The 22,058-nt window shown below is 55.4% G+C and overlaps 1 protein-coding gene across 1 annotated transcript in view; it reads left to right on the top strand.

Moving 5' to 3' along the window:
* The first annotated feature begins 8,186 nt into the window (after positions 1–8,186).
* LOC141129704 (matrix metalloproteinase-21-like) overlaps positions 8,187–22,058 on the top strand; it is a 58,952-nt gene continuing 45,080 nt past the window's right edge. Inside the window, exon 1 of the mRNA XM_073617801.1 lies at positions 8,187–8,426. The gene's annotated coding sequence lies outside the window, so the exon portion shown is untranslated. The remainder of the gene's footprint in view (positions 8,427–22,058) is intronic.

The raw sequence follows: 22,058 nt of genomic DNA, 5'->3' as shown, positions 1-22,058 counted from the left end.
ACCAGTATTGAATGCTCCATACACCCACTCAGCATAACCCAGCCTGGAGAGGAAAGGAACACCGAGGGCCCGTCCCACCTGTTTGTACACTTCTATGTTAAAGGGGCAATGAAGCAGAAAATGGTCCATAGTCTCCTCCTCACCTGCACACTCCTCCCGAGGACAGCTACGATCCATCCCACTGCGGAATTTCAAATTGCCCCGAACATAGTCTCCCATGGAAGCACAACCAGGCCAGATCCCTAAATTTAAGGGGGTACTCTGTCCAAATTAATAAGTCTTAACCCTGCCCTCAAAACTGGGCCTGGGCAATCCCTTAAGGCCAGTGGGTCATGAAAGACTTCGGTCAAGGCTCGACTCATAAGGACTTTCCTTGGAACCGATCTGAGATCTTCAGCCGACAATCGCCACTGCCGCAGTAAATTCAGGCACGGAGCGACATAGGCTGGTAGCTGACCACGATGACCCCTGAGATTCTTCACTTGGCCACCTTCTTCCCAAAGTCATAGAAAAGGCCTAAACCAAGATCTAAATATGCCTACCCATCCAGGAGGTTCCACTGCAAGCATATTACCAATGTTAAACTTGAGAAATAGCAGTGAAAAGAAAAAAACTGGGTTGACCATACCCAAGCCACCCTGCCTCCTGGATAGATAGGTGACATTCCTCTTGATGGGGTTCAGTCTGTTCCCCCACAACATCTGGAAGAACACACTACTGACCCTAGCATAGAGAGACACTGGCAAGATGCAGACAAAGCTGACATACAAGACGATCTGAATCAGGTAAGTCTTAATCAGATCAACCCTTTCCCTCATAGATAACTTCCATCTCTTCCAACTGACCACCTTTGTATTGGCAATTTCTAGTCTGCCTTCCCATTTTTCGAGGCCATAATCGCCGGGTCCAAATTCAATGCCTAGAATCTTAATTCTTTCCTGGGGCACTGGAAAGGTGTCCGGGAGATCAAACCCCTCACCTTCCTTTCCCATCCAGAAAACTTCACTCGTTTCCTGATTTATCTTGGAGCCTGATGCTTCAGAATACCGTGATGTCAGAGAGACCACCTCCTCTGCTTCATCCGCCCCAGTGACAATCACCAACACATCTTTCGCATAGGCAACAACCCTCAAAGGCGGCTCACCCGGGAGCCCCACTGGCACCCCACACAACATGCCGCTCTCTAGCCTCCTGATGAAAGGTTCGATTGCAAACACATAGAGCAGGGGACTCAGGGGACAACCTTGATGCACTCCAGAGCCAACCTCAAAGGACTGCCCAACCCAACTATTAACAAGAGGAAAGCTTTCTGCCCCCTTATACAAAACTTTCAACCAATCGAAAAAAACACCCGGCAGACCGTACTTACTAAGGAGCAACCACAAGTACTCATGGTTAACACGATCAAAAGCTTTTGCCTGATCCAATGTCAGCAAAAACTTTCCCCAGCCTGCAGCCCTGCACCGCTCCAAGGCCTCCCGGACAGCTAAAACCGCTGTGAAGGTGCTCCTACCCTGGACCGAACAGTGCTGATGGCGAGAAAGCAAAGACTCTGCTACTGACGATAGGCGCCAGAAAAATATCTTTGCCAGCACCTTTCTATCGACATTAAGAAGGCTGATGGGGCGCCAATTCTCAATCATCGAAGGATCTTTACCTTTTGAAAGAAGAATCACAGCTGAGTGCCTCATGGAAGGGGGAAGTACCCCCTCAGCAAGGCAACTGTTAAAAACCTCTACCAAATGTGGGGCCAGAATAGACTTAAAAGCTTTGTAAAACTCAGCCGTCAAGCCATCCGGTCCAGGTGACTTTTTGATGACAAGCTGTTCAATTGCCCTCATCACCTCTTCAACTGTGATCTCCTCTGTCAAATTCATCAATGGGACATCTTCATCATTTAGACCTGGAGTAGAGTCCAAAAAGCTTTCCATCCTTTCACGGTCAAGCTCTTTCCTCGCAAGAAGGTCAGCATAAAAGGACCTCACGACCTCCAGAATCCCTGACCTGGACTTTGTCAAGGAACCTGTACTGTCCTTAAGGCCAACGACCGTTTTAACAGCTACACCTTGTTTGCAGTTCTGGTAAGGGTCAGGCGAGTGGTACTTCCCATAGTCCCTCTCCAGAACCAAAGAGGCATGCCGGTCATATTGACACTTCCTGAGAAGGAGTTTCACTTCGGAGATTGCCCCAGGATCTCCTCTCGAGACAAGAATATCCAGCTTCCTCCGTAAACGTTGGTAGGTCATGTACTTATTAAACTGTTTTCCCACTGACACCAATGATGGGGCACTATTCCTCCAACTGACACCAATGATGGGGCACTATTCCTCCCACTGACTCCAATGATGGGGCACTATTACTCCCCTTAATACTAAATGTGGTGATGTTTTACTCACACTGATGCCAGGAATATTTCTGCTCCAGCTGTCCACAGTTCGGCCCTCCTATATTCTGGAGGACAATAAAGTGGCCCTTAGTTTAGAAGGTTTGGAGACCTCTGGACTAGACGTTCTTCTCACGCCTGGACTGTGTACGATGGTGACGTGTGTAGAACGCCCAAAGTCTGCAACTGGTTACAATAAAACTCTGGCCAGACGATGTACAGTAGTGTCAGCAAAGGGGTTTAAAGACGATCCCTCAGTGAGCTCTGCAGCTGCAGGCACTGTGCAACAATTCATCCACAAAGATGACAAGAGAAATCCTTCCAGCCTGGTCTCAACACTCTGCTCTCTCCCCTCTTCCTGAGCACAGAATAAAGGGCTGGAGGGCTGCCAAATCACTGGGGGCCGCACACATACATGGAGGTGTACGTTATCAGTGATGGGGGCCCCACACATACATGGAGGTGTACGTTATCAGTGATGGGGGCCCCACACATACATGGAGGTGTACGTTATCAGTGATGGGGGCCCCACACATACATGGAGGTGTACGTTATCAGTGATGGGGGCCCCACACATACATGGAGGTTTACGTTATCAGTGATGGGGGCCCCACACACACATGGAGGTGTACGTTATCAGTGATGGGGGCCCCACACACACGGAGGTGTACGTTATCAGTGATGGGGGCCCCACACACACATGGAGGTGTACATTATCAGTGATGGGGGCCCCACACATACATGGAGGTGTACGTTATCAGTGATGGGGGCCCCACACATATTTGGAGGTGTACCTTATCAGTGATGGGGGCCCCACACATACATGGAAGTGTACATTATCAGTGATGGGGGCCCCACACATATACATGGAGGTGTACATTGTCAGTGATGGGGGCCCCACACATATACATGGAGGTGTACATTATCAGTGATGGGGGCCCCACACATATACATGGAGGTGTACGTTGTCAGTGATGGGGGCCCCACACATATACATGGAGGTGTACGTTGTCAGTGATGGGGGCCCCATACATACATGGAGGTGTACAGTGATGGGGGCCCCACACATACATGGAGTTGTACGTTATCAGTGATGGGGCCCCACACATACATGGAGGTGTACAGTGATGGGGGGCCCACACATACATGGAGTTGTACGTTGTCAGTGATGGGGGCCCCATACATACATGGAGGTGTACAGTGATGGGGGCCCCACACATACATGGAGTTGTACGTTATCAGTGATGGGGCCCCACACATACATGGAGGTGTACAGTGATGGGGGGCCCACACATATACATGGAGGTGTACATTATCAGTGATGGGGGCCCACACATACATGGAGGTGTACATTATCAGTGATGGGGGCCCCACATATATACATGGAGGTGTACGTTGTCAGTGATGGGGGCCCCACACAGATACATGGAGGTGTACAGTGATGGGGGCCCCACACATATACATGGAGGTGTACGTTGTCAGTGATGGGGGCCCCACACATATACATGGAGGTGTACAGTGATGGGGGCCGAGGTGTACAGTGATGGGAGCCCCACACATATACATAGAGGTGTACATTAACAGTGATGGGGGCCCCACACATATACATGGAGGTGTACAGTGATGGGGCCCCCACACATACATGGAGGTGTACAGTGATGGGGCCCCCACACACATACATGGAGGTGTACAGTGATGGGGCCCCCACACACATACATGGAGGTGTACAGTGATGGGGCCCCCACACACATACATGGAGGTGTACAGTGATGGGGCCCCCACACACATACATGGAGGTGTACAGTGATGGGGCCCCCACACACATACATGGAGGTGTACAGTGATGGGGCCCCCACACACATACATGGAGGTGTACAGTGATGGGGCCCCTACACACATATATGGAGATGTACGTTATCAGTGATAAGAGGATTAGGTGGTTGGTGATCTTGGAAATGTGGTGGGATGTCAATCAGCAGAATAGATGGGAATAGTTCATTCATGATATAATCGGGTAGATAAGACTCGTGACCTTCATATCTGGGGTGTCGTACATTCCTGCCCCGTATTGTCATGTGACGACGCGGGATTACCAGACGATCGCTCGCGGTAATAATGAGGCTTCATCACACGTTGGATCAGTCTGGACTGTGTTATGATCACTTAGCGGATTCCTTCTTTCATCTCCTCCATGAAGCCGTTCTCTCTCCTCTGTCCTCCACCATCTTGGAGGTCTGTGGAGGAACACGGATCACCGTTAACTCTTCATTTCCTGGATCACATAACCTGGAAGGACGCCTCGTTTTTTTTTTTTCCCATTGGGGGCCACCAAATCCCTGACATTTTCCCACATTGGTGAATACGTAGAATGACGACGGGATTCTCACCCACGCTGCCTTTTTCACACCTGATTTAGAGCGCAGCGTCCAGCGTTCCTCACCTCGGCAGTGTGTCTGGAGAACATCTCCGGCATAAACATCCAGCGGCAGCTTCTATTTTAGGAGGAAGAGGTTTGTTAATGTTCTTCCTTCACAGAATTTCCTGGAAGATAATCTGGGATATCCTCCTAGAAATAGGTTGCTGGGGAGGCTCAGGTAAATGTAGTCTTTTTTTTTTTTTGGCTCCTCTGTAAACATTGGAGAGTATGATTGTTTTTTATGGGTCTCGCTGGCTGAAGGCTCAACTACTTCTCCTACATCTCCCTGCCTTCCAGAGGATTCTGGAAGAGTCATACCCTGGACATGAATATTTATGTGGCATCAGCCAATCCCTGAGAAGGGGAGGAGTGCCCAGTAGGGGGCTGAGAAGAGCATAAATAGTTTGAGGCCTGGAGCAGCAGGGTTCTTATCCAAGAGGAGAATATGCCAGCCTGAAGGGCTGCTGCCCCTCTGGGCAGAATAGCTGAAGTTGCAGTTCATCAAAGTCCCAGCTCAGTGGCAGTCGGGGGGGCCTATTGTCAGGGGTCCATAAAGGTTTGAGCTCAATGGGAGCCGGGGGGGGGGCTGTCATCTGGAATCAATGAGATCTCAGCTCAAAGGGAGCTAGGGGGGCCTATAGTCAGGAGGTATCAGCTCAGTAGGAACTTCTGGGGTATTCCAAATATTTATATATTTAGGCAGCATCAGTCAATCCTTGGTGGGAGGTGCCCAGTAGGTGGCTGAGAAAAGCATACCAGTAAATAGTTTGAGGCCTGGGGAAGCAGGGCTCTTGTCCAAGCGGAGAATATCCCAGCCTGAAGGGCTGCTGCCCCTCTGGGTAGAATAGCTGAAGTTTCAGTTCATCAAGGTCTCAGCTCAATGGGAGCCAGGGGGGCCTGTCATCTGGAATCAATGAGATCTCAACTCAAAGGGAGCTAGGGGGACCTATTGTCAGGAGGTTTGCAGCACAGTAGGAACTTCTGGCATATTCCAAAGCCCCCCCTGCACCCAACCAAGAGTTCAGTGACCACCTGCTGCAATGTAAGTCAGAGGATGTCTGTGCTCTTTGTAAAAACCTTTTCTTGGAATTTATTGAGGGACACAGACACAGAGGGGAGACCCGTGTCCCTCAAGGGACTCCAAAAACAGGAGTTTACTGTGAGCACAACAGTCCTGCTTTCCTCATCCATTGAGGGACACAGGAAGACTTCAACATTTGGGAAGTTCAAAAGTAGTCCAACAGCAAACAATACTAACACACCCAAGAAAACAGCACAGAACTGGGGACTGCATGCAGCTAAGAGAAGCCACCTAAAGCACCTTACAGCCAATGTTGGCATCAGACAAGGCCTGAACCTCCATATGGTAAAACTTGGGGAATGTGTGGACAGAAGACCAGGTGGCAGGTGGTAAACAGTAGCCTGATGGTGGAAAGTCCCACAGGCACTCACAGATCGGGAAAGGGTGGAACCCGACCCTTGAGACCAAAAGATGTGAAAATTGGCCACAAAGAGATGGAGGAACGAGAAGCTGGAACACCTTTACAGGTTCATCAGGAATGACGACAAGTCAGTCTATCTGAATAAAGGAGTAGCTGAGAGACAGAAAGGCCCTCACAGCCCAAACTCCATCCCAGTATTAAAGGGAAATCTGCTTCTGCTAAACTGGGGTAACAGCAGGAAAAAAAAAACCTGATTAAGAGCGAAGGCAAAAAAACAAATTGAAGTAGGAAGGCGGTTCTGGACCTCAACATCACCTTGTCCTTGTAGAAGACCAGAAGGGGTTCTTGCAGGATAAGGATACCAGCTTTCTCAGTGAGGTAAGGCATAGTAAGGTCTTTGTGGTCTTAGGCACTTTAAAGTACACCAGACTAGGGCCAACAATGGTGTAAACAATGGGCTAATCCTCCAACTTCAATGTGGTAAGCAATAGGCTAATCCTCCAAATGTCAATGTGGTAAGCAATAGGCTAATCCTCCAACTTCAATGGGCTAAGAAATGGGCAAATCATCTAACTTCAGTGTGGAAGGCAATAGGCTAATCCTCCAACTTCAATGTGGTAAGCAATAGGCTAATCCTCTAACTTCAACATGGTAAGCAATAGGCTAATCCTCCAAATGTCAATGCTCTAAGCAATAGGCTAATCCTCAAACTTCAATGGGGTAAGCAATAGACTAATCCTCTAACCTCAATGTGGTAAGTAATAGGCTAATCCTCCATATGTCAATGTTCTAAGCATTGGCTAATCCTCAAACTTCAATGGGGTAAGCAATAGACTAATCCTCTAACTTCAATGTGGTGCTCATCAGGTCAATCAGAGCTGAAATGATTGCTTACAGTTTGGGGGTGATGGCAGAAGACCGTGACTCCTCGGCAGCATGTTCATCCAGTAGGGACTGTAGAGACCAGGCACTAGACAGAGTCTCAGAGGCTGATGGCTAAGAGACCACTGAGGCCGCAGGCAGATCTGATACCAAACTCTGTGGTGTAAGACAAGGGAGCATGCTTGTGGCTTCTGCATTTAACAAATAAATGGGCAAAAAAGTCATGCGTGATTAAAATCAAAACCTCCTTGGAGAAGCAAAAAAGGCAGCCTTGGCCAATGGAGCAAAGGAAGTCTCCAAAGATGGCCAATACACTAGGAGCAAAAGACCAAGAGAGATGTTGGCCAGATCAGAAGGAGCTCTGCAAGCAGCACCAGAGTCGTTGGCAGAGTGTGAGATGCTCTAGAACCAGACATGGTGCAACCATGAGGCACTGAAGCAACATAGCTTAGGCCTCTCACAAAACCAAACCTGCTAGTAGCAGGTGAGGACTGGATGGCTGGAGGTGACCAAGCCACTGTAGCTGGGTGGAAGGAACGGAACAAAGATTGGACACCGAGGTTCGCACCTGGACTACTTTAACCCCGCCCTCATTCCAGTTCTCATATATGAGGTTCTTCTCTTCTCCCACCCATTGTTAGCGCCCCTCTGAGGTCTCAGGAGAAGTTTCGGGAATGCTCATATATTGTGGTCTTCTCCTGTGTGAGGATAAAGTCTACAAAGTCATCAAGAGTTGAGTTAACACATAAAACTCCCAAATCTAAGAGATCCTGTCCCTAGGGAGGTGTCACACCTGAGATGATAGGCGTAGCGGGTGTGGTCAGGGTGTAAATGTTGGATTGACATTTGTAGAAGGTGGAGGTGGTGGAAGAACCTGGAATTCCCCCAGAGAAGACATAACATTACACTATTTTCCTCTATGATTAGAAAAGGTCGGTGTTGTTGCCGGATGTTTATGTTAAAGATTTTGATGATCTCCAGATGCCGCCGTGGTGAGAAATGCAGACACCGTACTGTAAATCAGGTATGAAAAGGGCAGCGTGGGTGAGAATACGCCATCTCTCTATGTATTCACCAATGTGGAAAAAGACGCGCCGTCAGCGAGACCCACCTGAGTCAGGTGACCTGGGGGGGAAAGTGTTAATGAAAGATAAGAATATCAGAAATGATTGGCCAGGGATCTCCGACCTCCTCCCTGGCAAAGATGTAAAAGACAATTTCCAGATGTGCCAAGACAGACGAAAGAAGACCGCGCCAGAGATACACCGCTCCGAGAGGGGGCTACAAGACACCGCAGAGACAGGTGAGCGACTGCTCCGAGAGGGGGCTACAAAACACCATAGAGACAGGTGAGAGACTGCTCCAAGAGGGGGGCTACAAGACACCATAGAGACAGGTGAGAGACTGCTCCGAGAGGGGGGCTACAAGACACCATAGAGAAAGGTGAGAGACTGCTCGGGGGGGGCTACAGGACACCGCAGAGACAGGTGAGAGACTGCTCCGAGAGGGGGGCTACAAGACACTGCAGAGACAGGTGAGAGACTGCTCCGAGAGGGGGATATAAGACACCGTAGAGACAGGTGAGAGACTGCTCCGAGAGGGGGGCTACAGGACACCGCAGAGACAGGTGAGAGACTGCTCCGAGAGGGGGGCTACAAGACACCGCAGAGACAGGTGAGAGACTGCTCCGAGAGGGGGCTACAAAACACCATAGAGACAGGTGAGAGACTGCTCCAAGAGGGGGGCTACAAGACACCGTAGAGACAGGTGAGAGACTGCTCCGAGAGGGGGGCTACAAGACACTGCAGAGACAGGTGAGAGACTGCTCCGAGAGGGGGGCTACAAGACACTGCAGAGACAGGTGAGAGACTGCTCCGAGAGGGGGCTACAAGACACCGCAGAGACAGGTGAGAGACTGCTCCGAGAGGGGGATACAAGACACCGTAGAGACAGGTGAGAGACTGCTCCGAGAGGGGGGCTACAGGACACCGCAGAGACAGGTGAGAGACTGCTCCGAGAGGGGGGCTACAAGACACCATAGAGAAAGGTGAGAGACTGCTCGGGGGGGGCTACAGGACACCGCAGAGACAGGTGAGAGACTGCTCCGAGAGGGGGGCTACAAGACACTGCAGAGACAGGTGAGAGACTGCTCCGAGAGGGGGATATAAGACACCGTAGAGACAGGTGAGAGACTGCTCCGAGAGGGGGGCTACAGGACACCGCAGAGACAGGTGAGAGACTGCTCCGAGAGGGGGGCTACAAGACACCGCAGAGACAGGTGAGAGACTGCTCCGAGAGGGGGCTACAAAACACCATAGAGACAGGTGAGAGACTGCTCCAAGAGGGGGGCTACAAGACACCGTAGAGACAGGTGAAAGACTGCTCCGAGAGGGGGCTACAAGACACCATAGAGACAGGTGAGAGACTGCTCCGAGAGGGGGGCTACAGGACACCATAGAGACAGGTGAGAGACTGCTCCGAGAGGGGGGCTACAAGACACTGCAGAGACAGGTGAGAGACTGCTCCGAGAGGGGGGCTACAAGACACTGCAGAGACAGGTGAGAGACTGCTCCGAGAGGGGGCTACAAGACACCGCAGAGACAGGTGAGAGACTGCTCCGAGAGGGGGGCTACAAGACACTGCAGAGACAGGTGAGAGACTGCTCCGAGAGGGGGGCTACAAGACACCGCAGAAACAGGTGAGAGACTGCTCCGAGAGGGGGGCTACAGGACACCGCAGAGACAGGTGAGAGACTGCTCGGAGAGGGGCTACAAGACACCACAGAGACAGGTGAGAGACTGCTCCGACAGGGGGCTACGAGACACCACAGAGACAGGTGAAAGACTGCTCCGAGTGGGGTGCTACAGGACACCACAGATACAGGTGAGAGACTGCTCCGAGAGGGGGCTACAAGACACCGCAGAGACAGGTGAGAGACTGCTCTGAGAGGGGGCTACAAGACACCACAGAGACAGGTGAGAGACTGCTCCGAGAGGGGGGCTACGAGACAACACAGAGACAGATGAGAGACTGCTCCGGGAGGGGGCTACGAGACACCACAGAGACAGCTGAGAGACTGCTCCGAGAGGGGGGCTACAAGACACCACAGAGACAGGAGAGAGACTGCTCCGAGAGGGGGGCTACAAGACACCGTAGAAACAGGTGAGAGACTGCTCCGAGAGGGGGCTACCAGACACCACAGAGACAGGTGAGAGACTGCTCCGAGAGGGGCTACAAGACACCACAGAGACAGGTGAGAGACTGCTCCGACAGGGGGCTACGAGACACCACAGAGACAGGTGAGAGACTGCTCCGAGAGGGGGGCTACAAGACACCGCAGAGACAGGTGAGAGACTGCTCCGAGAGGGGGGCTACAAGACACCGCAGAGACAGGTGAGAGACTGCTCCGAGAGGGGGGCTACGAGACACCACAGAGACAGGTGAGAGACTGCTCCGAGAGGGGGGCTACGAGACACCACAGAGACAGGTGAGAGACTGCTCCGAGAGGGGGCTACAAGACACCATAGAGACAGGTGAGAGACTGCTCCGAGAGGGGGGCTACGAGACAACACAGAGACAGGTGAGAGACTGCTCCGAGAGGGGGGCTACGAGACAACACAGAGACAGGTGAGAGACTGCTCCGGGAGGGGGCTACCAGACACCACAGAGACAGGTGAGAGACTGCTCCGAGAGGGGGGCTACCAGACACCACAGAGACAGGTGAGAGACTGCTCCGACAGGGGGCTACGAGACACCACAGAGACAGGTGAGAGACTGCTCCGAGAGGGGGGCTACGAGACACCGCAGAGACAGGTGAGAGACTGCTCCGAGAGGGGGCTACCAGACACCACAGAGACAGGTGAGAGACTGCTCCGAGAGGGGGGCTACAAGACACCACAGAGACAGGTGAGAGACTGCTCCGAGAGGGGGGCTATGAGACACCACAGAGACAGGTGAGAGACTGCTGCAAGAGGGGGGCTAGGAGACACTACAGAGACAGGTGAGAGACTGCTCCGAGAGGGGGGATACGAGACACCACAGAGACAGGTGAGAGACTGCTCCGAGAGGGGGGATACGAGACACAACAGAGACAGGTGAGAGACTGCTCCGAGAGGGGGGATACGAGACACCACAGAGACAGGTGAGAGACTGCTCCGAGAGGGGGGCTACAAGACACCACCGAGACAGGTGAGAGACTGCTCCGAGAGGGGGGCTACAAGACACCACAGAGACAGGTGAGAGACTGCTCCAAGAGGGGGGCTACGAGACACCACAGAGACAGGTGAGAGACTGCTCCGAGAGGGGGGCTACGAGACACCACAGAGACAGGTGAGAGACTGCTCCGAGAGGGGAGCTACGAGACACCACAGAGACAGGTGAGAGACTGCTCCGAGAGGGGGATACAAGACACCACAGAGACAGGTGAGAGACTGCTCCGAGAGGGGGCTACGAGACACCACAGAGACAGGTGAGAGACTGCTCCGAGAGGGGGGCTACGAGACACCACAGAGACAGGTGAGAGACTACTCTGAGAGGAGGGCTACGAGACACCACAGAGACAGGTGAGAGACTGCTCCGAGAGGGGGGCTATGAGACACAACAGAGACAGGTGAGAGACTGCTCCGAGAGGGGGGCTACGAGACACCACAGAGACAGGTGAGAGACAGCTCCGAGAGGGGGGCTATGAGACACAACAGAGACAGGTGAGAGACTGCTCCAAGAGGGGGGCTACGAGACACAGGTGAGAGACTGCTCCGAGAGGGGGGCTATGAGATACAACAGAGACAGGTGAGAGACTGCTCCGAGAGGGGGGCTACGAGACACCACAGAGACAGGTGAGAGACAGCTCCGAGAGGGGGGCTATGAGACACAACAGAGACAGGTGAGAGACTGCTCCGAGAGGGGGGCTACGAGACACCACAGAGACAGGTGAGAGACAGCTCCGAGAGGGGGGCTACGAGACACCACAGAGACAGGTGAGAGACAGCTCCGAGAGGGGGGCTACGAGACACCACAGAGACAGGTGAGAGACTGCTCCGAGAGGGGGGCTACAAGACACCACAGAGACAGGTGAGAGAATGCTCAGAGAGGGGGGCTACGAGACATCACAGAGACAAGTGAGAGACTGCTCCGAAAGGGGGCTACAAGACACCACAGAGACAGGTGAGAGACTGCTCCGAGAGGGGGGCTACGAGACACCACAGAGACAGGTGAGAGACTGCTCCAAGAGGGGGGCTATGAGACACCACAGAGACAAGTGAGAGACTGCTCCGAGAGGGGGCTACAAGACACCACAGAGACAGGTGAGAGACTGCTCCGAGAGGGGGGCTACGAGACACCACAGAGACAGGTGAGAGACTGCTCCGAGAGGGGGCTACGAGACACCACAGAGACAGGTGAGAGACTGCTCCGAGAGGGGGGCTACGAGACACCACAGAGACAGGTGAGAGACTGCTCCGAGAGGGGGGCTACGAGACACCACAGAGACAGGTGAGAGACTGCTCCAACAGGGGGGCTACGAGACACCACAGAGATAGGTGAGAGACTGCTCCGAGAGAGGGGGCTACAAGACACCACAGAGACAGGTGAGAGACTGCTCCGAGAAGGAGCTACAAGACACCACATAGAAAGGTGAGAGACTGCTCCAAGAGGGGGGCTACGAGACACCACAGAGACAGGTGAGAGACTGCTTTGAGAGCGGGCTACTAGACACCGCAGAGACAGGTGAGAGACTGCTCCGAGAGGGGGGCTACAAGACACCACAGAGACAGGTGAGAGACTGCTCCGAGAGGGGGCTACCAGACACCACAGAGACAGGTGAGAGACTGCTCCGAGAGGGGGCTACCAGACACCACAGAGACAGGTGAGAGACTGCTCCGAGAGGGGGGCTACAAGACACCACAGAGACAAGTGAGAGACTGCTCCGAGAGGGGGGCTACGAGACACCACAGAGACAGGTGAGAGACTGCTCTGAGAGGGAAGCTACCAGACACCACAGAGACAGGTGAGAGACTGCTCCGAGAGGGGGCTACCAGACACCACAGGGACAGGTGAGAGACTGCTCCGTGAGGGGGGCCAAGAGACACCACAGAGACAGGTGAGAGAATGCTCCGAGAGGGGGGCTACGAGACACCACAGAGACAGGTGAGAGACTGCTCCGAGAGGGGGGCTGTGAGACACCACAGAGACAGGTGAGAGACTGCTCCGAGAGGGGGGCTACGAGACACCACAGAGACAGGTGAGAGACTGCTTTGAGAGGGGGGCTACCAGACACCACAGAGACAGGTGAGAGACTGCTCCGAGAGGGGGGCTACGAGACACCACAGAGACAGGTGAGCGACTGCTCTGAGAGGGGGGCTACCAGACACCACAGAGACAGGTGAGAGACTGCTCCAAGAAGGGGCTACAAGACACCACATAGACAGGTGAGAGACTGCTCCGAGAGGGGGGCCAAGAGACACCACAGCGACAGGTGAGAGACTGCTCCGAGAGGGGGCTGTGAGACACCACAGAGACAGGTGAGAGACTGCTCCGAGAGGGGGGCTACGAGACACCACAGAGACAGGTGAGAGACTGCTCTGAGAGGGGGGCTACGAGACACCACAGAGACAGGTGAGAGACTGCTCCGAGAGGGGGGCTACGAGACACCACAGAGACAGGTGAGAGACTGCTGCAAGAGGGGGGCTACGAGACACCACAGAGACAGGTGAGAGACTGCTCCGAGAGGGTGCTAGGAGACCCCACAGAGACAGGCGAGAGACTGCTCCGAGAGGGGGCTACAAGACACCACAGAGACAGGTGAGAGACTGCTCTGAGAGGGGGGCTACGAGACACCACAGAGACAGGTGAGAGACTGCTCCGAGAGGGGGGATACGAGACACCACAGAGACAGGTGAGAGACTGCTCTGAGAGGGGGGCTACGAGACACCACAGAGACAGGTGAGAGACTGCTCCGAGAGGGGGGATACGAGACACCACAGAGACAGGTGAGAGACTGCTCCGAGAGGGGGGATACGAGACACAACAGAGACAGGTGAGAGACTGCTCCGAGAGGGGGGATACGAGACACCACAGAGACAGGTGAGAGACTGCTCTAAGAGGGGGGCTACGAGACACCACAGAGACAGGTGAGAGACTGCTCCGAGAGGGGGGCTACAAGACACCACAGAGAAAGGTGAGAGACTGCTCCGAGAGGGGGGATACGAGACACAACAGAGACAGGTGAGAGACTGCTCCGAGAGGGGGGATACGAGACACCACAGAGACAGGTGAGAGACTGCTCTAAGAGGGGGGCTACGAGACACCACAGAGACAGGTGAGAGACTGCTCCGAGAGGGGGGCTACAAGACACCACAGAGACAAGTGAGAGACTGCCCCGAGAGGGGGCTACGAGACACCACAGAGACAGGTGAGAGACTGCTCCGAGAGGGGGATACAAGACACCACAGAGACAGGTGAGAGACTGCTCCGAGAGGGGGCTACGAGACACCACAGAGACAGGTGAGAGACTGCTCCGAGAGGGGGGCTACGAGACACCACAGAGACAGGTGAGAGACTGCTCTGAGAGGAGGGCTACGAGACACCACAGAGACAGGTGAGAGACTGCTCCGAGAGGGGGGCTATGAGACACAACAGAGACAGGTGAGAGACTGCTCCGAGAGGGGGGCTACGAGACACCACAGAGACAGGTGAGAGACTGCTCCGAGAGAGGGGCTACGAGACACCACAGAGACAGGTGAGAGACTGCTCTGAGAGGAGGGCTACGAGACACCACAGAGACAGGTGAGAAACTGCTCCGAGAGGGGGGCTATGAGACACAACAGAGACAGGTGAGAGACTGCTCCGAGAGGGGGGCTACGAGACACCACAGAGACAGGTGAGAGACAGCTCCGAGAGGGGGGCTATGAGACACAACAAAGACAGGTGAGAGACTGCTCCAAGAGGGGGGCTACGAGACACAGGTGAGAGACTGCTCCGAGAGGGGGGCTACGAGACACCACAGAGACAGGTGAGAGACTGCTCCGAGAGGGGGGCTACAAGACACCACAGAGACAGGTGAGAGAATGCTCAGAGAGGGGGGCTACGAGACACCACAGAGACAAGTGAGAGACTGCTCCGAAAGGGGGCTACAAGACACCACAGAGACAGGTGAGAGACTGCTCCAAGAGGGGGGCTATGAGACACCACAGAGACAAGTGAGAGACTGCTCCGAGAGGGGGCTACAAGACACCACAGAGACAGGTGAGAGACTGCTCCGAGAGGGGGCTACAAGACACCACAGAGACAGGTGAGAGACTGCTCCGAGAGGGGGGCTACGAGACACCACAGAGACAGGTGAGAGACTGCTCCGAGAGGGGGCTACGAGACACCACAGAGACAGGTGAGAGACTGCTCCGAGAGGGGGGCTACGAGACACCACAGAGACAGGTGAGAGACTGCTCCGAGAGGGGGGCTACGAGACACCACAGAGACAGGTGAGAGACTGCTCCGAGAGGGGGCTACGAGACACCACAGAGACAGGTGAGAGACTGCTCCGAGAGGGGCCAAGAGACACCACAGAGATAGGTGAGAGACTGCTCCGTGAGGGGGCTACGAGACACCACAGAGACAGGTGAGAGACTGCTCCAAGAGGGGGGCTACCAGACACCACAGAGACAGGTGAGAGACTGCTCCGAGAGGGGGGCTACAAGACACCACAGAGACAGGTGAGAGACTGCTCCGAGAGGGGGGCTACAAGACACCATAGAGACAGGTGAGAGACTGCTCCGAGAGGGGGGCTACAAGACACCACAGAGACAGGTGAGAGACTGCTCCGAGAGGGGGGCTACGAGACACCACAGAGACAGGTGAGAGACTGCTCCGAGAGGGAAGCTACCAGACACCACAGAGACAGGTGAGAGACTGCTCCAAGAAGGGGCTACAAGACACTACAGGGACAGGTGAGAGACTGCTCCGTGAGGGGGGCCAAGAGACACCACAGAGACAGGTGAGAGAATGCTCCGAGAGGGGGGCTACGAGACACCACAGAGACAGGTGAAAGACTGCTCCGAGAGGGGGGCTACGAGACACCACAGAGACAGGTGAGAGACTGCTCCGAGAGGGGGGCTACGAGACACCACAGGGACAGGTGAGAGACTGCTCTGAGAGGAGGGCTACGAGACACCACAGAGACAGGTGAGAGACTGCTCCGAGAGGGGGGCTATGAGACACAACAGAGACAGGTGAGAGACTGCTCCGAGAGGGGGGCTACGAGACACCACAGAGACAGGTGAGAGACTGCTCTGAGAGGAGGGCTACGAGACACCACAGAGACAGGTGAGAGACTGCTCCGAGAGAGGGGCTACGAGACACCACAGAGACAGGTGAGAGACTGCTCTGAGAGGAGGGCTACGAGACACCACAGAGACAGGTGAGAAACTGCTTCGAGAGGGGGGCTATGAGACACAACAGAGACAGGTGAGAGACTGCTCCGAGAGGGGGGCTACGAGACACCACAGAGACAGGTGAGAGACAGCTCCGAGAGGGGGGCTATGAGACACAACAAAGACAGGTGAGAGACTGCTCCAAGAGGGGGGCTACGAGACACAGGTGAGAGACTGCTCCGAGAGGGGGGCTACGAGACACCACAGAGACAGGTGAGAGACTGCTCCGAGAGGGGGGCTACAAGACACCACAGAGACAGGTGAGAGAATGCTCAGAGAGGGGGGCTACGAGACACCACAGAGACAAGTGAGAGACTGCTCCGAAAGGGGGCTACAAGACACCACAGAGACAGGTGAGAGACTGCTCCAAGAGGGGGGCTATGAGACACCACAGAGACAAGTGAGAGACTGCTCCGAGAGGGGGCTACAAGACACCACAGAGACAGGTGAGAGACTGCTCCGAGAGGGGGCTACAAGACACCACAGAGACAGGTGAGAGACTGCTCCGAGAGGGGGGCTACGAGACACCACAGAGACAGGTGAGAGACTGCTCCGAGAGGGGGCTACGAGACACCACAGAGACAGGTGAGAGACTGCTCCGAGAGGGGGGCTACGAGACACCACAGAGACAGGTGAGAGACTGCTCCGAGAGGGGGGCTACGAGACACCACAGAGACAGGTGAGAGACTGCTCCGAGAGGGGGCTACGAGACACCACAGAGACAGGTGAGAGACTGCTCCGAGAGGGGCCAAGAGACACCACAGAGATAGGTGAGAGACTGCTCCGTGAGGGGGCTACGAGACACCACAGAGACAGGTGAGAGACTGCTCCAAGAGGGGGGCTACCAGACACCACAGAGACAGGTGAGAGACTGCTCCGAGAGGGGGGCTACAAGACACCACAGAGACAGGTGAGAGACTGCTCCGAGAGGGGGGCTACAAGACACCATAGAGACAGGTGAGAGACTGCTCCGAGAGGGGGGCTACAAGACACCACAGAGACAGGTGAGAGACTGCTCCGAGAGGGGGGCTACGAGACACCACAGAGACAGGTGAGAGACTGCTCCGAGAGGGAAGCTACCAGACACCACAGAGACAGGTGAGAGACTGCTCCAAGAAGGGGCTACAAGACACTACAGGGACAGGTGAGAGACTGCTCCGTGAGGGGGGCCAAGAGACACCACAGAGACAGGTGAGAGAATGCTCCGAGAGGGGGGCTACGAGACACCACAGAGACAGGTGAAAGACTGCTCCGAGAGGGGGGCTACGAGACACCACAGAGACAGGTGAGAGACTGCTCCGAGAGGGGGGCTACGAGACACCACAGGGACAGGTGAGAGACTGCTCCGAGAGGGGGGCTACGAGACACCACAGAGACAGGTGAGAGACTGCTCCGAGAGGGGGGCTACGAGACACCACAGAGACAGGTGAGAGAATGCTCAGAGAGGGGGCTACGAGACACCACAGAGACAGGTGAGAGACTGCTTTGAGAGGGGGGCTACCAGACACCACAGAGACAGGTGAGAGACTGCTCCGAGAGGGGGGCTACGAGACACCACAGAGACAGGTGAGAGACTGCTCTGAGAGGGGGGCTACCAGACACCACAGAGACAGGTGAGAGACTGCTCCAAGAAGGGGCTACAAGACACCACATAGACAGGTGAGAGACTGCTCCGGGAGGGGGGCCAAGAGACACCACAGCGACAGGTGAGAGACTGCTCCGAGAGGGGGCTGTGAGACACCACAGAGACAGGTGAGAGACTGCTCCGAGAGGGGGCTACGAGACACCACAGAGACAGGTGAGAGACTGCTCCGAGAGGGGGGCTACGAGACACCACAGAGACAGGTGAGAGACTGCTCTGAGAGGGGGGCTACGAGACACCACAGAGACAGGTGAGAGACTGCTCCGAGAGGGGGGCTACGAGACACCACAGAGACAGGTGAGAGACTGCTGCAAGAGGGGGGCTACGAGACACCACAGAGACAGGTGAGAGACTGCTCCGAGAGGGTGCTAGGAGACACCACAGAGACAGGCGAGAGACTGCTCCGAGAGGGGGGATACGAGACACCGCAGAGACAGGTGAGAGACTGCTCCGAGAGGGGGGATACGAGACACCACAGAGACAGGTGAGAGACTGCTCTAAGAGGGGGGCTACGAGACACCACAGAGACAGGTGAGAGACTGCTCCGAGAGGGGGGATACGAGACACCGCAGAGACAGGTGAGAGACTGCTCCGAGAGGGGGGATACGAGACACCACAGAGACAGGTGAGAGACTGCTCTAAGAGGGGGGCTACGAGACACCACAGAGACAGGTGAGAGACTGCTCCGAGAGGGGGGCTACAAGACACCACCGAGACAGGTGAGAGACTGCTCCGAGAGGGGGGCTACAAGACACCACAGAGACAGGTGAGAGACTGCTCCGAGAGGGGGCTACTAGACACCACAGAGACAGGGGGGAGACTGCTCCGTGAGGGGGCTACTAGACACCACAGAGACAGGTGAGAGACTGCTCCGTGAGGGGGCTACCAGACACCACAGAGACAGGTGAGAGACTGTTCCGAGAAGGAGCTACAAGACACCACATAGAAAGGTGAGAGACTGCTCCAAGAGGGGGGCTACGAGACACCACAGAGACAGGTGAGAGACTGCTTTGAGAGCGGGCTACTAGACACCGCAGAGACAGGTGAGAGAGTGCTCCGAGAGGGGGGCTACAAGACACCACAGAGACAGGTGAGAGACTGCTCCGAGAGGGGGCTACAAGACACCACAGAGACAGGTGAGAGACTGCTCCGTGAGGGGGGCCAAGAGACACCACAGAGACAGGTGAGAGAATGCTCCGAGAGGGGGGCTACGAGACACCACAGAGACAGGTGAAAGACTGCTCCGAGAGGGGGGCTACTAGACACCACAGAGACAGGTGAGAGACTGCTCCGAGAGGGGGGCTACGAGACACCACAGGGACAGGTGAGAGACTGCTCCGAGAGGGGGGCTACGAGACACCACAGAGACAGGTGAGAGACTGCTCCGAGAGGGGGGCTACGAGACACCACAGAGACAGGTGAGAGACTGCTCCGAGAGGGGGCTACCAGACACCACAGAGACGGGAGAGACTGCTCCGAGAGGGGGCTACGAGACACCACAGAGACAGGTGAGAGACTGCTTTGAGAGGGGGGCTACCAGACACCACAGAGACAGGTGAGAGACTGCTCCGAGAGGGGGGCTACGAGACACCACAGAGACAGGTGAGAGACTGCTCCGAGAGGGGGGCTACCAGACACCACAGAGACAGGTGAGAGACTGCTCCAAGAAGGGGCTACAAGACACCACATAGACAGGTGAGAGACTGCTCCGAGAGGGGGCTACGAGACACCACAGAGACAGGTGAGACAATGCTCCGAGAGGGGGGCTACGAGACACCACAGAGACAGGTGAAAGACTGCTCCGAGAGGGGGGCTACGAGACACCACAGAGACAGGTGAGAGACTGCTCCGAGAGGGGGCTGTGAGACACCACAGAGACAGGTGAGAGACTGCTCCGAGAGGGGGCTACGAGACACCACAGAGACAGGTGAGAGACTGCTCCGAGAGGGGGGCTACGAGACACCACAGAGACAGGTGAGAGACTACTCCGAGAGGGGGCTACGAGACACCACAGAGACAGGTGAGAGACTGCTCCGAGAGGGGGGCTACGAGACACCACAGAGACAGGTGAGAGACTGCTGCAAGAGGGGGGCTACGAGACACCACAGAGACAGGTGAGAGACTGCTCCGAGAGGGTGCTAGGAGACACCACAGAGACAGGTGAGAGACTGCTCCGAGAGGGGGCTACGAGACACCACAGAGACAGGTGAGAGACTGCTCCGAGAGGGGGCTACGAGACACCACAGAGACAGGTGAGAGACTGCTCCGAGAGGGGGCTACGAGACACCACAGAGACAGGTGAGAGACTGCTCCGAGAGGGGGGATATGGGAAACCACAGAGACAGGTGAGAGACTGCTCCGAGAGGGGGGCTACGAGACCCCACAGAGACAGGTGAGAGACTGCTCCGAGAGGGGGGCTACGAGACACCACAGAGACAGGTGAGAGACTGCTCCGAGAGGGGGGTTACGAGACACCACAAAGACAGATGAGAGACTGCTCCGAGAGGGGGGCTACAAGACACCACAGAGACAGGTGAGAGACTGCTCTGAGAGGGGGCTACAAGACACCACAGAGACAGGTGAGAGACTGCTCCGAGAGGGGGGCTACGAGACACCACAGAGACAGGTGAGAGACTGCTCCGAGAGGGGGGCTACGAGACACCACAGAGACAGGTGAGAGACTGTTCCAAGAAGGGGCTACAAGACACCACATAGACAGGTGAGAGTCTGCTCCGAGAGGGGGGCTAACAGACACCACATAGACAGGTGAGAGACTGCTCCGAGAGGGGGGCTAACAGACACCACATAGACAGGTGAGAGTCTGCTCCGAGAGGGGGGCTACGAGACACCACAGAGACAGGTGAGAGACTGCTCTGAGAGGGGGGCTACGAGACACCACAGAGACAGGTGAGAGTCTGCTCCGAGAGGGGGGCTATGAGACACCACAGAGACAGGTGAGAGACAGCTCCGAGAGGGGGGCTAAGAGACACCACAGAGACAGGTGAGAGACTGCTCCGAGAGGGGGCTACGAGACACCACAGAGACAGGTGAGAGACTGCTCCGAGAGGGGGGCTACGAGACACCACAGAGACAGGTGAGAGACTGCTCCGAGAGGGGGGCTACGAGACACCACAGAGACAGGTGAGAGACTGCTCCGAGAGGGGGGCTACGAGACACCACAGAGACAGGTGAGAGACTGCTGCAAGAGGGGGGCTACGAGACACCACAGAGACAGGTGAGAGACTGCTCCGAGAGGGTGCTAGGAGACACCACAGAGACAGGCGAGAGACTGCTCCGAGAGGGGGCTACGAGACACCACAGAGACAGGTGAGAGACTGCTCCGAGAGGGGGGATATGGGAAACCACAGAGACAGGTGAGAGACTGCTCCGAGAGGGGGGCTACGAGACCCCACAGAGACAGGTGAGAGACTGCTCCGAGAGGGGGGCTACGAGACACCACAAAGACAGGTGAGAGATTGCTCTGAGAGGGGGCTACAAGACACCACAGAAACAGGTGAGAGACTGCTCCGAGAGGGGGGTTACGAGACACCACAAAGACAGATGAGAGACTGCTCCGAGAGGGGGGCTACAAGACACCACAGAGACAGGTGAGAGACTGCTCCGAGAGGGGGGCTACAAGACACCACAGAGACAGGTGAGAGACTGCTCTGAGAGGGGGCTACAAGACACCACAGAGACAGGTGAAAGACTGCTCTGAGAGGGGGGCTACGAGACACCACAGAGACAGGTGAGAGACTGCTCCGAGAGGGGGGCTACGAGACACCACAGAGACAGGTGAGAGACTGCTCCGAGAGGGGGCTACGGGACACCACAGAGACAGGTGATAGACTGCTCCGAGAGGGGGGCTACG

This window comes from Aquarana catesbeiana, linkage group LG01 (genome assembly GCF_042186555.1).
Source record: "Aquarana catesbeiana isolate 2022-GZ linkage group LG01, ASM4218655v1, whole genome shotgun sequence".
Taxonomy (NCBI): Eukaryota; Metazoa; Chordata; class Amphibia; order Anura; family Ranidae; genus Aquarana; species Aquarana catesbeiana.
The sequence above is the reverse complement of the archived record's forward strand: the minus strand, read 5'-3'. Positions and strand labels throughout refer to the sequence as shown.